This window comes from Symphalangus syndactylus, chromosome 9 (assembly GCF_028878055.3).
Source record: "Symphalangus syndactylus isolate Jambi chromosome 9, NHGRI_mSymSyn1-v2.1_pri, whole genome shotgun sequence".
Lineage (NCBI taxonomy): Eukaryota > Metazoa > Chordata > Mammalia > Primates > Hylobatidae > Symphalangus > Symphalangus syndactylus.
In genome coordinates, this window is record NC_072431.2 from 38,015,974 (window position 1) to 38,029,630 (window position 13,657).

Sequence of the window (13,657 nt, forward strand, 5' to 3'; positions counted from 1 at the left end):
TTTTGTCATTGGAAATTCTGGGCAAATGCTTTTCTCCCCACTGAGAATTTAGGGAAACTACTGAGAGATGGGATTATGGAGTTAGAGTCCAATAGGAGAATAAAAATGTAAGACTTTGGATGTACTAGCAGATCTAAAGTGTCTGTATAGGAGAAAGAATTCCAAAGTAATGATTTCTCTAGAAAAAAAAAAAAAACAGTGATTATGCTGTTGAATAGTGGAATTGAAAAAAGAATGTGGCTGAGAAGAGGCGGGCATAAGCAAAACTGCCAAAATATACTTGTCATTTTTCATATCTGAGCAACCAGGCTAAGACTTTTCTGCAACATCCTTTTTCTACGAAAATAAAAACTTATAAAGTTAAGTAGTGTTCTCACCTATAGGAAGCCTAGTGAGTTTTTTTTTTTTTTGAGACAGAGTCTCGCTCTGTCACCCAGGCTGGAGTGCGGTGGCGCAATCTCGGCTCACTGCAAGCTCCGCCTCCCGGGTTCACGCCATTCTCCTGCCTCAGCCTCTCCGAGTAGCTGGGACTACAGGTGCCCGCCACCACGCCCGGCTAATTTTTGTATTTTTTAGTAGAGACGGGGTTTTACCGTGGTCTCGATTTCCTGACCTCGTGATCCGCCCGCCTCGGCCTCCCAAAGTGCTGGGATTACAAGCGTGAGCCACCGCGCCCGGCCGCCTAGTGAGTTTTAAGGTGGTCCTCATATAATAAAATTGCACGTATCCAGCTTTCTTGATTAAATTAAATAATGACAGAAGTGTATTTTTTAAAACATTCTGTTTTCTTTCCATTCTGTGCTGTCTATTGCTGAAACTGTGGTGGTTTCCTTGGAGACTAATAAAGAATGAAACTTGATTGGCTATATTGGCAGAAATATTGTTGGTGGACATTTTGAGAAATATTTACATATCAGCTGTACATAAAAGAAAAAAATGCTTAACTCATAGGAGATTTTTTAATTGCAGTAGAAAAATCCCCTTGATTAAACTAAAATTAGAGATGGGAACAATAACCTAGTAGGTCATCTTGTCAATCATCCTGGCTATTATTCATTTAATTACTCTCTTCCTTGTCTGGTACAGTTAAACTAATTTTATTCTTTTAGAATATTTTTCAACTAGACAACTTTAAAACAATTTTCTATATATTCTATATCTTTCTCTTTTTAACCAATCAGCCTGCAAGATTATCAGAGGGAAAAGAAGATGTACAAAGAATGACTCCCTCAATTCCCTTCTGATACACAAGAGAGGATAAAAACAATCAACAAGCGAAAACAACCTTAAATGTGCATGCTATACAATGTTCTCCAAAACCAGAAGCACTAGATTCAGGTTTATTTATAAGACAATGCAGTAAAGCAGAGGATGGAATCAAGAGGTTACTACATAGGAACCACTTATATTTAAGGTTACAGATTGGAACCAAGGATTCAGTTCTAGCTGCCTCTTCATTTGAAAATAGATAGCTAAGTAGGCTTGTTTCATAATTTTACTTCAAGATTTTGATACAATATTTTTACTGTTTTCTGCATCTGTCAATTTCATTCCAAAAACATTTTCAGTCAAGAAGAAAAGCCATCCAATTTTTTTTCTTGAATAAAGAACTGCACCATTTATTGATAGGTATATATTTTTAAGGGGGAGTGCAGCAAAACAAATGGCAAGGGATATTTTATCTATGCTTGATCTTAAAATTGGATTCTACAAAGGACTTTAATACGGTTTCTGCTGTGTACATTTTGCTTACTTAAGTCAGTTTTTAAATTTAATTCAGTAATTATAAGAGAACAACTGATGTTCCTTACACTGACCTAGGTGCAAATGGAAAAACAAGGGCTCTAAGACAGTGTCCGACCTGAAGGAGATTTAATCTAGTTTGGTAGACAAGACAAGGGGAGATGTAAAGTAGCATGTGATTAATTAAAAAAAAACTGTCCAGATGAACATATTATTGTGGCCAGACTGCAGTATAGTTAGAAGTCATTATGTAATATTAAAATAGCAAAAAGGAGACAAATACCTCACTATATAAATTGTTCAATTGATATTTTTGGACAAAATTTACTATTTACTCTCAGATAATTTTTATATACTATGGTAGTTGATAGGTTGACATACTATATTGTAAATTCTGTCTCATTGAAAACATTTCGTTCCCTGAATGTTTCTTTCAATGCAGACATATGGTTTATGGGAATAGTTTTCTAGTATTTAGAGCTGTTCATAAAAATAGAATGGGCAGGAGGTAGTGAATTTTTCATCACTGAAGGTGTAGAGGAGGGAGTGAAAGACCACTGCTGAGAATGTTGTAAAGATATTTCATGGTTTTGATAATGGCTGGAATTGATGACTTCTTATATCCTTAAAAAATGTGTGACTTCGTGAGATTATGACAGTCAATGACATGCTATGACATTCAAATAAGGGGGTCTTCATTGTGAACTAGAATAGTCTGGGAATTCTCAGGCAGATATGAACCATAGGCTAGGTTTTCAATAACAGGTAGGATTTAGGTAGATGGAGGAGCAGTGTAAGATCGTTATAGTGAGAAAGTAAGAAAAAAAAAAAAACAGAAAAAAGAGAAGGCACGAATGAGCTTTGCATCTTTGGAGACAATGAATAATTTGGTCTTACTGGATTATAAAATTGATGCTGGGAATTTAGAAGATAACAAATTGTGCAGCTTGAATTCTGAAGAGCTTTTGGTACTAGGCATTGGGCAGGTCGGAACTTATTTTATTTAGCTACTATAGAACTTTTGGATTTATGTGACTATTAGGATAACCTGTTGATATATGTAGTAGAAGGGAGAATAAGACAAGCAGGTAATTTAGGCATTAGATAAGGATCTAGTCTTAGAGGATGCCAGTAAGAACACGATCTGTGTACGAATTGTTTTAAAATGATTCTATTGACGTTATCTGATACAGAGCAATGAACATAGACTATTATTCCTCTTCTCATCTAGAGTGAAACAATCCAAAAGTGAATATCAATTGTATTATGACACTAAAATCACCCTTTGATCATGTGTATTAGTGAGGATTCTCCATAGAAACAGGGAAGAAAATGAAGAGAGGGAGAGAGAAAGAGACTGATTTTTTAAAATTGGCTCACACAGTTGTAGGCACTGGCAAGTCTGAAATCCATAGGGCAGACCGACAGGCTGGAGACTAAGGTATGGGTTGATGTTGCAGCCTTGAATTCTGAATTCTCCAGGATAGTAAGCTGGAAACTCTCTTTTGCTCTAAAAGTCTTCAACTGATTGGATGAAATCTGCCCATGTTATGGAGAACAACTGTTTTACTCAAAGCCCATTTATTTAAATGTTAATCACATCTAAAAAATACCTTCACAGTAACATCTAGACTGATGTTTGACCAGACAACTGAATATCACAGCCTAGCCAACCTGACACATAAAACTAAACATCACAACATGTAATAGTATAGGCAAGAAATGACTTGTTGTTTGGCATTGATGAACAACTATATTTGTATACCCTCACACAGAGGTATGTGTATAGTTGAATACTTATTAGAAAGAACTATAGAAACTGATTAGTGGGAGTCAGTTCTCTCTAACTATCCATAACTGTAGTTCATTAAGACATGACTTCTAATAGCCGGAGTAATTGATATAACAACAGATTAAGCCCAATATAAACAGCACTTTTAAACTTACTTTAAAAAAATATAATACAGAATAAGAGGAACCTACTACATACTCCCCCCATCTCATCCCACCCCCCAAAAGGAAGTAACTAGATGCTCCCTTCTGATAATTTTCTACATTCCCTGTGACGTGGAGAGGGGGAAAAAGATATTTCACATGGGCTTTCCAGTATTCCACTCCATGGTAATTAGAAATGCTCATTATTATTGCTTTTTTCATCATATCTTCTGATTATTTTTCCTTTCTTGATAGAATTCAATCCCTATATATACACATGCAAACTTTCTCTTCCATATTTTCATTACTTTCTAAGTTTTTTTATCTTTACAGTTAAATTATTAGGTGTAATTCATCATTACACTTAATAGCTAAAGCTTTAGAATGGCTTGCTCTGACAACGGAAAAAAAAAAAAGACTTATTTGGCTAAAAGTTAAATTCATTGATATTCTTCTCTAGTCAACCACATTTTAAAAATCTAAGAAAAGTAGAGAGTGAATTTTGCATATGAAGAAGTAATTAGATTATTGCAACTTAAAAAGATCAAATATGCACTCTAGTAGGTTGTGCTCTGGAGATACATCATATAGACAAGTGGTTTGGGGCAGATCATTCCTTCTTAAATCTAACCAGAATGATTTTCATACACCCACACACACACGGCAGAAAGGGAATAAAAATGGTAGTATTCAATTTAGTGACCCCTGGGCAGAACAAACAATTTAACTTTAAAGTAAAATTAGACAATATGGAATAAAATTTGATATTACACAATAAGATACGCATCCTTGAAGAAAGCATTCAATTTGTGATCATACTAAGGGAAAATGTTCAACTGGGAAGAATGCCCAAGGAGAAAAATTTGGTAATGGGATGACCTAGAAAGAAAGCCCAATAAACGAGTTATGAAAGAAATATTGCTGACAGCATGGTCTGCTTAAACAATAAGAACAACAAAAACCTGTCAGTCAGTTTCACTTCTCAGAAATTTATTCACTGAGTCTTGATAGTAAAATGGTCTTGGTGATGACTAAAGGATCAAGATTTGTTAGTTCCCCTTCCTCAAACACAACGGTGTAGCAAGTCACTTTATGATAATCATTTTTGTTTTTTAAAAGAAAATAACAGCAAAATAAAATCAATCAGATTATTTACCTGTACCTCAGAGAGAATATAAGGATTAATGAGTTAATTATTGTGAAATATTAAAACACTTTGAGATATCTGAATAAAAAACTGGAATAGTTATTTATGGCTTTGCTAGAATGCCTCAGTAATCATAATTACATTTTAGTATGGACTTCTTTTATAGGTTAGTTACCTTATGTATATTTTTCCTAGTAAAAATTAAACTTGTGGGATAATTTAGTACCAGAAAACATGTTAGATAGAACAAAATTACCTGAATAAGACAATGCTAAAAATAACATACTATTGATTCCCTCCTGATAGATTATCATTTTCTCCTATTAACCTAGTAATTTCCTTGTCTATGAGTATGGTTAGATGATTAGACAGGAATTATATAGATCAGTGCATGTTTCTTAAAATGAGACATATTTGTGGGTATTTGGTTATTTTCTCCTTAAAAGATATACTTAAAAACACTTAGAAACAATTTGATAAAAAAAATGAAAATGAGTAGCAGTTATTAGCTTACAAAAACTTAGTATTTCTTTAGTTGAATGCAATAGAAAAAGACAAGTTAAGCCTGGACAGATAAAAGGAGAAACAGAGGAGCAAACAGCCAAATAATTCAAGGGTTGGAAAGACCTGGAGAGGTCATGAGGGTTACCACCTTTCTGGCAGGACCACAACTAAAAAACTACTAAGCCAGTGAGAATGTAGCCTAGTGTTGAAAACAAAACAAAACAAAACAAACTAAGCTATAAACTAAAATTCTCTAGTATGAGAAATAGCTTTGGGTTTCTTCGATTTCCCTTATTTTCATCCTGGCAATTAAAAAATTATTTTGGTTTTAATATTACTCTTTATTAGGCATTGACAATCTTGTTGTAAATGTACCAAATATATCCTTCTACAACATTCATTTCATTGGGTAAATAAAAGCTTCAAGTTCTGAAAAATAGACTTCACATCTCTCCTGTTCACATTGGCTCTTTGATACCTACGCTCTGGCAGGCTTTAACAAGTTTTTAAAATAACTTGATAATATTTTCTAGATAGAGGAGGGCTAGGCATCCTTTGGTATAGGTGTTACTAAAATGCAACAAAGGTGATTTTTGCTGACACACTGATACTTATCAGCACCTCTTTTCTCCTTACTTTATCTTTCTTCTCAACTTTCACACAGCCTCTTCATTCTCTCTGCTCTACCTGCCCCAATTCACCCTCGTGTTTTCTTTTTCTTTCTTTTCCTTTTTCCTTCTGCAAACCTCACCTTATCATCAGCAGATCCCCTGTTGGCACTTAGGGTAGAAGATGCTCTGCAGAATCAATGACATTGACATCACCTGGGAGTCTATTAAAATGAAAACCCTTGAGACCCACTACAGAGCTTCTAAAACAAGACCTGCCTTTTAGCAAGATCCCCAAATAATTCATATATACATTCAAATTTAAGAGGTGTTGGTTAGAGCACCTACATGTCCAAGAGATATTTCAAACTCCACGAGTCTCAAACAAATCTACTGTCCACACTTTCCTTCTCCTTAGGCAAGACTGTCTCTTTCCCTGCATTCTCTATCCAAGTGAAGAACCATGGATTCATTGGAAACTCAAGTCAGAAAACCAGTGAGTCTTTCTCGATCCCTTTCTCTTCCTCACTACACATGTTAAATATGTTGCCAATCTTGTCATTTCTATTTTCTAAATAGCTTTTAAATATTTCCTCAACACATCCTCACGACTTTCACATCCATACATCCCATATTTCTCACATGCTGTTTACCATAGTCTTTTAGCTATTGTCTCTGCTTCTAATCTCACTTTTCTCTAATTCCATCTCCATGTTAATGGTAGTTTTTTTAAATTTAAATCTGATATTAGCTTTGCCACATTCAAAAAATATTTTCATGATTTCTCTTTTACTACAGAATAAAATTTGATCCTGTATAACTTTTTGAAAAGTTTTATTTTTTATTAACAAATACTAATTGCATATATTTGTGGTGTACAAAGTGATGTTTTGATACATAGGTACATTGTGGAATGATCAAAGCAGGCTAATAAACATATTTATCACCTCAAATATTTATCATTTTTAAAAGAAAAAAGATCTCAAATAAGCTAACATTATACCTGGCATAACTTTTTTTTTTTTTGAGACGGAGTCTCGCTCTGTCGCCCAGGCTGGAGTGCAGTGGCGCAATCTCGGCTCACTGCAAGCTCCGTACCTGCCATAACTTTTTAACAGATGTCATCTTTCACAGCTCCCCAACTCACCCTGTATGCTATAGGCAGAGCTAATGACTTGCATTTCCCCAAATGTTTCATATCACTTGGTGCCTCTACACTTTTATAAACTTTTTTCTGGGACTGAAATACTCTTTTTCCCCCCAAACTTGTGTACCAGCTGAATCAGATGCAAGTAACTCTTGGTTTGTAATGCTTTCTCTCATCACCTTGCCAGATTCATTTCTACCAAAACACTTATCACACTATATTGCACTGATTCACTTACATCCCTACTCTGAAATGAACTAAACAGCTAAAGGAAATCATATATTGAACTTTTTTTGATCATTGGTAATATAGTAGATGCTTGCTATTATTGAATTGATAAATACAGTTGTTATATTAGAAAGAAATGCCATAAATAAAAATAATTGTATGGCCAGAAACCATGTATTACTTATGAAAAATCTCTTGTTAAATATATTGGGAAATTACTAAATTTCGTGTAATAGAAAACTGTTATAGAAATGATGAAAAGCAATATGAGAAATTAGTGAGATTGTTCTTGGACTTAGGCCCTGGAACAAAAAATCCATTTTAATTTATGACTTGCATTAAGATCAAATAAATAAATACAAATCAATCTATGAAAATGTGTGTACAGGTTTTTTGTAAGCATATATTTTCATTTCTCTCAGATAAATGCCCAAGAGTACAAAAGAAAAAATTGATAAATTGGACCTCATCAAAACTAGAAAACTTTTGCTTTGCCAAATCCCATGTAAAGATGAAGAAATGAGAAGCTAGAGACTGGGAGAAAATACTTGGAATCACATGTTAGACAAATAACTAGTGTGTAAAATATATAAGAAACTTTCAAAATTGAATATTTAATATCAAACAATCCAATTAGAAAATGGACACAAGGCATGAACAGATATTTCACCTAAGAGGATACACAGATGGCAAGTAAGCACATGAAAAAGATGTTTCACAAAATTAATCGCTAGGGAAATGTCAATTAAAATTACAATGAGAACTGACTACACACCTGTCAGAATGGCTAAAATAAAAAATAGTGACAACATCAAAAGCTGGCAAGGATGCAGAAAAGCTGGATTACTGATACATTGCTTGTGAAAATGTAAAATTTTATAGTCACTCTGGAAAACAGTTTGGCAGTTTCATATCATATCGTATCACAAACATCTATATCAGTTTTTAGGAATAGACTATAACCATCATATAGAACATCAATATTAAAAAGATCTTCATAGATAAAAAAATAACTTAATAAATTGATATTTAATATCTGTGTATTGTAGATAGTAGACCACATTCAGTAAAATAAATCTGATGTGCTGGTATTGAAAATATATTTAAGTTCACACAGAAACCACAGAACTGAGCAATAAAATGATTGATGAAAATATGAACATCAATAATGAAAGTGATGGTGTTGTACAATCTAAAGCTAGGAATGCTGAATATCTCTGCTATTATTTATTTCACAGGGTCACTGTGAGAATCAAGTGTGGCAATATATGTAAAGTCACTTTGAAACTGGAAAAGTAATATGAACATATGAAATATTAAGCATTATTTTGATAACATTAAGTTAAATATCAGTACATGGAGATTCAGAAGAACATCTAAATATTAATATCTGTTATTTTCTCTTTATTATTCTCATTAATCTTTAGAAACTCTTTGTAAACTAATAATTTTAGTCAATTTCTTTTACCTTAATTAAGTGAATATATTATTTACTTTTAAAATATGATAAATTTTCTGGTTATTCTGATGTTATAATGCAGATTTGTTTTTTGACAAATTTAACATTTTTTCTCACATCGCTGAGGCCAAACAATTCTTTAACCTCTCAGAGATATTCTTTCTTTGTGATTGCTGTAGCTGTTGCCCTAGTCCTAGCCATCATCATCATAGTAGATAATCACATTTTAGCTGTTCACTTTCCTTGTGGCCTCTCTTTCTCAAGTCTTTTCTTCTAGAAGGTGCTCAAATTCACTGTTTTCATTGTTTCATGTAATTTTAAGTGACTTGCGATTACAGCAAACCTGATAACACAAGGAAAAATATATAAACTAAGTGTAAGAAGGAAGTATATTCATCATCATTTGTAGATTATAAAATTTATACCAAGAAAACCTAAGACAAATAATTCACACTTTAAAAACTTTCAATTAATTGCTTTTCTATAGGACATGTGTTAGAAAAAACAAAGGCACTTTAACATGGACTTCCAACATCAAGGTGCTGGACTAGATGAGGGAAAACTGTTTTTTTTTTTTTTTTGGTCTTAATTTTGTGCCTCACTTTATAGCCTGAACTTTGATGAAGTTTCACTTCTTTCTGAGGTCTCATAGATTCTCTTATGAGAAAAGATCCATCAATTTCTAACCTTTACAATTCTTAAATCCTGTTCAGTAAATATCATGACATCTCTTCAAAACCTTTGTGCCTCACAGAGAAGACATATTTTCTCCAAAGCTCTCTTGGTCTCATGCATAGATAGTATTTATAATCTAGCACCTGGAGGAGTTCTAGTTTCCATTTCCAAAGAAGGTCTTTGGATCCTATTTCATCTTTAAAGGACCATTTGGGTGAGTTTCTCAGAACTAATCTTCCCTGAAATCTCTATCTCTTGTCAGATAAAAACTTTTTGCTGCTTTAAAATGATAGTTTTTTGTTTTGTTTTGTTTTATTGAATGCTTTCTTAACTTTGACCCACCAAGGTTACAAGAATCATAGAGTCCTAGATTCAGCCTGGACATCTCAAATATTGCTGTGGGATTCAGTAAGACTCATGAAGTGAATTAGTTTAGTTCACCTTCCAGACAGAAAATTGAGCTTGGGGAGCATGGCAACGTCTCCTAATCAGCACTGGCTATAAAATGGATTCTAAGAAATGGGATCTGTTACTAGTATGTCTGCCTAAAAGTACTAGAAAGGAGATGGTTTATTTGAAGTCTAGTTGAGGCAGTAAGACATAATAAAAAAGAACAAGGGTTTAGACTCAAGTAAGCCTAGTTTTATCCCAGCTCTACTTCTTTTGAACTGTGTGGTCCTATCCAAATTACTTAACTTTTCTGAGCCTTTTTTTTTTTTATTTGGAAAATAGAAATAGTAGTTGTACATATCTCAGAGCTTATTGTGAAGACTAAATTAGATATATAAAACACATTGCATGTATTATCAGGCACGTAGTAAGTGCTAGTTAGTTTTATTTTCTATTTATGTTAAGTCTGGGAAGCAGAGCCAGTATATAAAAATAATTTTGACAATTGGTAAAATTTGAAGGTCAAAGAGAAAAGTTGCAGAAATAAAGTTGAAGTGTTGAATGAGTGATCAGAAATGACCCCCTACTTCAAAGAAAAATAAATACAGTAAATGAGTGGGACAAGGTGTTAATGGTTGTTTCAAAAAATGTTACACTAACTTCAGTTCCTTTTATGCACAGTTTGGTGTACTGAGTAGGTCCTGGGACATGTTTATGAAACAGTAGCATCGAGTCGGGTGATAGATGTGATAAACACATCACCTTGACTTTTGTATATTTCTGATTTTGGTGTAAATCCTTGAAAATTAATTGTTTTCTACAATTAATTTTGAGCTTTCTATAGTGCTTCATGCATTGAGTACTCTTCTTTGAACATCCGTGCAATCTGTGACTATCTAAAGCAATGTATGTTATTCCCAGGTGGGTTACAGGAGGCCAGAACAGTCTAGTAAAGAGAAGTTAGATACTTAGAGAATGTACGGATCCAAAGTTTATTCAGTTACCTGATTTTAAAAATACTAGCTACTTATCTTAACGCTTTTTAATTCTCTTTCATTATAATCTAAGAAAATTTTTACCATATGTTTCAAAAGTCTAACATTGCTCTATTTACATTCCTAAACCCTGTTCTAATTTATAGATCATCCTACTCTAAGACATAGATATTACTCTGGGGTTTCCAGAGAAAAACTCTAAAGAGGACCTTTTTAGTGAATGGTAGTTCCCTCTTTTGAATCAATTAGCATGTAATGTTCCGACATCCAATATATGCAATTTGTTTTATAAACTTTAGAGCAGCTACTACAATAAATAATAAATGTACTATTAGAACATAATACAATAAAAAGCTAACATGTTTAAAATATGTACTCACAGTAAAAGTTCCATGTTTATGCTGTAATATTTGACAAATGATAAATTAGCATCTTTCCATAAATTAGTATCTTTCCATGTATTCAATATTGAGGACATGGAGTCAGTAATCTATGAGTGATATGCATATGTTACCTTGGCTATTCATGCAAATAGTATTGACTATTTGCATGAATAGCCAAGGTAACATATGCATATCACTCATAGATTTTTGATTTCTAATTTTAAATAACTATACTATAAAGACATATTCTTAAATCTGAATGCACAGTGATGCTTAATCATCTATTTTTTTTCTTTAAGAACTCAGAATCATGTGTTACAGCTATCCTGATAAGTCTCAATTATCAATACACAGTACTCAGAAAATGATTTTGGTTAATTGAGCTTTATAAAGTTTGAATGAATTTAAATTTGGAGTTAAGGAAGATTTACAATATATGAAAAAGAAAAAAATCCAAAATTACATTAATGTCTTCTGTAAACTCCTCCCTAATGAAAGTGTAATACTGGAAAATGCATGCATTTGAAATTGGATAGACTGAGCTCAAATCTGAACTTCTCAACTTGTCAGCAACGTGACTTTGGAAGTCACTTGACCTCTTGAACTACAAGTTTCTCATCTCTAAAATGAGAATAATTTCACTCAGTGATGTGTGGACTCTTAGAGATAATGCATGTAAAGTCTTTAGCACAAGGCCTGGTTTACAGTAGATATTCAAGAATGGAAGCTGCTGATATGAAAAATATTAACACTAATAAAAATTCTAATCCAGCATTACTGTACTAAAACTATTAATTAAATTAATCATAATACGCCAAGATATAATGTAGACTCACTAGCCAATAACTAGTTCATGACCAGCACTCAATCTTAAGATAGAAAATAAACAGAACACTTTTTTTTTCTATCAACCGTAAAAATATTGTTCTTGAATCAAGAGTTCCATATATATACCAATAAACTTATGTTTCAAGTTCTGTCTTTTACCTATTCATCCACTTATTTATTCACTCTGGCATTTACAGCTTTCCATAATTGATGTTCCTCTACCTCTCTGAATTTGATTTTCTTCTCCTAAGTGAACAAAGCAATACCATGTGAAATTCTGACTTAGTAGCTGTTTGTCTCGCTTTTATTTATCTGAAAAATACTCAGTAAATATAAGTAGGCTTAAAGTATGGAAGATTTCCAGTAGCATAAAAGTAAAAATTATCACTACCATAGGCTAGTCTATTGAAGAATAGTTTGCATTTTATTGATAAATAGATAATACATTACCTACCTATATTATATATATATATAATTGATTAGCTTTATTTAAAAAACACAGATAAAATATTAATCCCTTAAGGTTATTTACAGAATCGAAAGTAAAAGTCTATACAATATGCAATGTTTAGTTCCTTGCAAGTAATAAGCATTCATTAATTATTAGTGATTACGATCATTATAGTGGTGATGGTGATAATAACAATGATGATGTGGAGAAGTACCAATAGAATTTTGAGACAGGGAGGAATAGTTCAATGTGACATATTTACAGCTTTATAAAATTTTTCCTAAATAATTGGGGTCATGTTTTGGTATCTTTACATAGAATGGATATCCAAGACAAAAATTCTGCCCTGGAAGATACATATTTTAACATCTAATTATTTAGATGTACCATATAATTAGAAGAACAGATCCATAAGTGTGTTAAAAAAAATAAGGCAACTTATCTAGCTGAGATGTAGCACATGTAATACTCATACAATTGAAGCAGCACAAAGTATGATGTAAATCATTTTACTAAGTCAGATTAAAGGTGCTATTACTCATAGTTATGTAATACTATCTATAATTTCTGTGTTAAACTTGACATTATAAATCCTTTAATCTGCGTATTTAAAAGCCATTCTATGGCTCATTTTTCAAACAGATTCCCGTTAACACATTTACTGTTAATGAACCACTAACGTGTTCTCTCTTTCTTAGATAAACGCTGTTGACCAACATTATTATTTGCTCCTCATATAATTATTTTTTTGGCTTTTTAATTTAATTGCTTCAATAAAAAATACCCCAATAATGCATTTTTAATTACACTTCCCAGGTGACCTATGTAAAAAGAGGTTTTATAATGAAGCCACAATAATTAGCCTGTCACAGTCCAGTTTGGGGCTATTGTCTAGTTGTCCTTTCCATGGCTTGGGTGGCATGACTAGAATTCTAAAGACCTTGTGTATTATCTCCCATAATACTTAGGAAGGTATTAAAAATGTGTGCAATACTGGCAGAAGCAGGCTTTCTAATTATTGTCAGCTATTTCTAGTGTGACGTGGTAAATTCCCTGGAGAACAGAAACAACAGCCCACTCCAGGGTTTGTAATAGGCCCTAGAGCCTAAGTAGTTGTAGACAGAGCTGTTTCCCTCCAGTTAGATAATTGGTTTACATAGCAGC

General features: G+C 33.0%; 1 long non-coding RNA gene across 1 annotated transcript in view; it reads right to left on the bottom strand.

Moving 5' to 3' along the window:
* Positions 1 to 9,016: 9,016 nt before the first annotated feature.
* The window catches only part of LOC134731365 (uncharacterized), a 50,383-nt gene continuing 45,742 nt past the window's right edge, over positions 9,017 to 13,657 (bottom strand). The window contains exons 2-3 of the long non-coding RNA XR_010113587.1: positions 12,202 to 12,288; positions 9,017 to 9,114 (exon numbers count right to left, since the gene is read on the bottom strand). This is a non-coding gene — a long non-coding RNA (uncharacterized lncRNA). The remainder of the gene's footprint in view (positions 9,115 to 12,201; positions 12,289 to 13,657) is intronic.